At 33.9% G+C, this 5000-nt stretch overlaps 1 non-coding gene across 1 annotated transcript; it reads left to right on the forward strand.

Moving 5' to 3' along the window:
• The first annotated feature begins 61 nt into the window (after nt 1-61).
• Nucleotides 62-180, forward strand: LOC148985954 (5S ribosomal RNA). The gene has a single exon (XR_016166379.1). It is a non-coding gene; the product is annotated as a 5S ribosomal RNA (ribosomal RNA).
• Nucleotides 181-5000: the final 4820 nt, after the last annotated feature.

The following is a 5000-nucleotide window of genomic DNA, read 5'->3' on the forward strand; positions in this document are numbered from 1 at the left end:
ATATAGTTTACTACCCTAATGTTCTAACCATTCAAATAGCCCAATTTTGGCAGCAGATTTCGCTTACGGCCATACCACCTTGAGAACGCCCGAACTCGTCTGATCTCGGAAGCTAAGCAGGGTCGGGCCTGGTTAGTACTTGGATGGGAGACCGCCTGGGAATACCAGGTGCTGTAAGCTTTATATAGTTTACTACCCTAATGTTTTAACTATTCAAATAGCCCAATTTTGGCAGCAGATTTCGCTTACGGCCATACCACCTTGAGAACGCCCCTTCTGGTGTAACACAGGAAGTGTGAGGTGGCAGTTTGGAGAGAAAGGCTCTCCTATTTTTTGGTTTACTTTACTGTTATTTATTTTGATATCAATTTAAGTTTTTGGTTTTCTTTATTTATTTTTTGTTTAAACCTCAGACAGGTTGTTTTTCCTGTCTGAGGTTTTACTTTCTTCTTCAAAATGACGGATACTACGGCTATGGAACAGGAACGGATATTAGACCAAGAGACTGAAGACAATGATTATACTGAAGGAAACAAGGAAAAAGAGAATGGAAAAGATAAAGTTGACAATGAAACATGGGCATCTGTGGTTTCGCGAAAGAAGAGAAGTGGAGTTGAAATGGTCAAAGGAAGGATTGAACAACAGAAGATACAAGGTAAAGAAAAAGATGATGGTGAAAAGAGAAAAGAATACAATCAAAAAGAAGATATGATAAATAAATTGAGAGGAAGAATGAGATATCAGAGAGAATACAAAAAGGAAACTACGCTGACAATGAATGTGAAAAACCCAGAACAACTAACGGTTATGATGATAATTAAAGCTGTGGAGGATAAAGCTGGAATGGGCAAATTATATGGACTAAGGAAAAAAACTGAATTTGAATATGAACTTACATTGGAGAAAGAAGAAGACTGTGAACAATTATTGAATGGATTACAAATAAATGGACAATGCTGCGAAATCACAAAACTCTGTGCGACGGAAAGGATGGTATCTTTTTTACAATTGCCAAATTACATACATGATGAGGAGGTTTTACAAAAACTGACTAACTGGGGAGTTACACCGATACTTCCACTGAGAAGGAGGTATTACCCTGGGACAACTGTGGCGGATGGGACAAGGTTCATACGAGTTAAATTTCCAAAAGACGTGGTATCACTGCCATACAACACAAGATTTGAAACGGAAGAAGGATGGCAGTTCTTCAGAGTGATTCATGACCACCAGGTCAAGACGTGCAGAATATGTGCAAGTGTGGATCACGAAAAAAAGGACTGTCCACAACTGATTTGCAGAGAGTGCCTGAGGCAGGGGCATTTTGCGCGGGACTGTAAAGACCCGCGGTGCCAAGGCTGCCAGAAGACGGTGCTAAGATGTACATGTGAAGGAAACGACGAGGAGGAGGAGGATGCAGAAATGGAAATACAAGAGGTGATTCAACAGAATCAAGAAGAGATTCAAGGAGAGGAAGAGAAACAAGAGGAAGAGGAGAACACGGGAATCGATGGGGATGGAGAACTAGGAATTGAGATGAGAGGAGGAGCGGGAAAAGAGGATGTAAACCTGATTGACTTTACTCAGGACGATGTGGACACTAAAGGACCGGACTATGGGAAAGGACAGGACTATGTGAAAGGACAAGGAACCGGAAAAGTGGATGAGAAGGGAATAAAGATACTGACTGAGGTAAGAGGAACTGACAATGGTGGAGGGAGTCATGAAATGGAAAATAAAGGAAGAGAGAGACTAAATAGAGGCTTAAAAGCAAAAAAAGGGGGCCTAGACATTCAACAGGTTCTTAAAAAGCAGAAGATAAGAAGAGAAGAGCTAAAGGGAATGCTAGAGAGGAGAAAAAATAATGAAATGGATTGAATGGGTTTTTTTCTTGTTTTTTGTTTTTTGCCTATTTAATATTTTCTTTGATGGGCTCCATTAGTATTATATCACTGAATGCAAGAGGATTATCCAAATGTCAAAAGTTTGAAAGATTAATGTGTCTGACCAAAAAATGTGATGTGATATGTCTACAAGAAACTAAATGGGAAGATAAAATAAGTGATGAAATAAGAAAATTATGGAATGGAGAAATATATAGTAATTGTGATAAGGAAAGGAAAAGAGGGGTAGCTATTTTAATAAAAAAAGGGATTTTTGAAGAAGTAGATATAGATTATAAAGATACATATGGAAGAATAATAATTGTCAGATTTTTGTGTAATGGAAAAGAAATGAAAGTGTGTAACATACATGCACCTAATGATGAAAGAGAAAAATTTACATTTTATAAGGATATGAATGAGTTAATAGGAAAAAATGAAAACATTATGGTGTTAGGTGACTTTAATACTGTATTACAGAGAATTGATGTAGATGATTCAATGAGTTTTAGAAGGGATAGAGGGAGGAATGGAATACACAACATAATGGAGAAATATAATATGGTGGATGTGTGGAGGGAGAGAAATGGTATGCAAAGAGAATATTCAAGAAGACAAATTGTGGACAGAGTGCTAAAGCAAAGTAGAATAGACTTATTTTTATGCAAAAAAGGGGAAGCTTTTTATGTCACAAAGGCTGCTTACAAAAATTATAGTGAGAGTGATCATGATTTTTTATGGATATCAATGAACTTTGATGAGGTTGATAAAGGACCGGGGGTGTGGGTACTAAATACAGAACTTCTAAAAAATGAAATATATAAAATGGAAATAGAAAACATAATAATACATAGTTTAAATGATGATATGTATGAAATAGATAAAGGGTATTGGTGGGATATTCTAAAAAATAGAATAAAACAATTCTCAGTGGATTATTCAAAAAAGATGCAAAAAAGTAAAAAGGTGAAAGAAAATAAGATAAAAAAAGACTGGGAAGAAGAAATGAGGAAAGTAAGTGAGAATGATAGGAATATTGATAAGATAATAGAATTACAGGAAGAATTAAAGAAAATAGAGGATGAGAAGTGTAAAGGAGCAATAATAAGAAGTAAGGCAAAAGACATTGTAGAAGGAGAAAGAAGTACAAAATATTTTTATGAATTAGAAAAAACAAGACAGAGAGCGGATATGATAAAAAGTGTTAAAACACAAGATGGAAGGATTGTAGAAGATACAATAGGAATTTTGAAAGAAATCGGAGAGTTTTATAAGGAGTTATTTACTGAAAATGTGGTTGATTTAGAAGAAGAAGAATTTTTACTGAGCAAAATACAGGTTAAAGTTAATGAAGGAGACAAGGAATTGTGTGACAGTGAGATTACGGAATTAGAAATAGGGATAGCAATCGATCAATTAAAAAATAGTAAAAGTCCGGGAATAGATGGAATACCAGTTGATTTTTATAAGGTTTTTAAAGATGTGTTATGCCCAATTTTAAATGAATTATTTATTGATATATTTAGGAAAGAGAATCTAACTAATAGTATGAAGAAAGGTATGGTAAAAATAATTTACAAGAAGAAAGGTGATAAGAGAGATCTTAAAAACTATAGACCACTAAGTATGTTGAATACAGACTACAAAATATTAGCCAAAATTTTAGCCAATCGATTGAAAATAGTAGTACCAAATATCATTACTACAAATCAAGCATATGCCGTTCTAAAAAGAGATATTACTGATGTTATTAACAATATAAGAGATATGGTTTGGTACATGAAGGAGGAGAAAGAAACAGGATATATAATAAGTGTGGACTTAGAAAAGGCGTTTGATAGAGTTGAACACAAATATTTGATGCATGTGTTGGAGAGATTTGGGTTTGGGGAGAATTTTTTAAAATGGATAAAATGCCTATATACAGATATAAGTAGTTGTGTGAAAGTGAATGGTTTTTTAACTAAAAATTTTAAAATAACAAGATCAATCAGACAAGGGTGTCCAATGGCAGCATTATTATACACAATAGTGTCCGAAGCTTTGGGACTGGCAATAAAACAGGAAAAGAACATACAAGGAATACGCATAAAAGGAGAAGAATCAGAACAAAAAATATTTCAGTATGCAGATGACACAACTTTGATTGTAAAAGACATCAAAAGTATAGATAAAGCAATGGGAGTTTTAGAAAGTTATTGTAAAGGAACAGGGGCAAAGGTTAATAAAGAAAAAACTACATACATGAAAATAGGATTGTCGAATGAGTTACCAAAGAATGTGCAATTTAAGGAAGCAAAGAAGAATATGAAAATTTTAGGTATAAGGGTTGGAGAAAATGAAAATGAAATTAGGGAAATGACATGGGAGGAGGTTTTAAATGGAATGGAAAAGAGATTAAATTTCTGGAAATTAAGAGGCTTATTTTTAAAAGGGAAGGTTTTAGTTATTAATTCTTTGTTTCTATCAAAAATGTGGTATGTTTTGGGTTCTGTGAGTTTGCCTATATGGGTGTATAAAAAAATTAAATCTATTGTTTTAAATTTTTTATGGGAGGGGAAACCATCAAAAATTGCATATGATACTTTAATTGGAAGGGTAGAGGAAGGAGGATTAGGATTAATAGATCCATTAATAAGAATGAAAAGTATGAGAATAAAAATGGTTAATAAATTCTGGAAACATGGGAAGTATGCTTGGAAGAGGGTAATGAATTATTTTTTAAATAAATGTGGGGACATGGGAGATGATGTATTATGGATGAAGCTTAAAGAAAATATGATGAACGGAATACCGGAGTTTTATAAAGAGGTTGTAAAAGCATGGGGTGATTTTCGAAAGCATGTTGTTTGTACGTCTTTCACCAGAGAAGAGATTTTAAGACAACCATTGTTTTTAAACGATCATATTAAAAAGGGAGAGGATACCATTTTTTATAAAAAATGGTTTAATGCAGGGATAAAGCAAATAAAAGACATATTGTATGAAGTGATACCTGGTTTTGTTCCAGTGCAGGTAATAAGAGATGCAATTGTGGAAAATTATGAAAATGAAACTATAACAATCTTGGGAAAACAATACAAACAAATAAAAGAAGTAATACCGAAAGAATGGATA

This window comes from Pimephales promelas, chromosome 3, assembly GCF_988280905.1.
Source record: "Pimephales promelas chromosome 3, fPimPro1.hap1.1, whole genome shotgun sequence".
Lineage (NCBI taxonomy): Eukaryota > Metazoa > Chordata > Actinopteri > Cypriniformes > Leuciscidae > Pimephales > Pimephales promelas.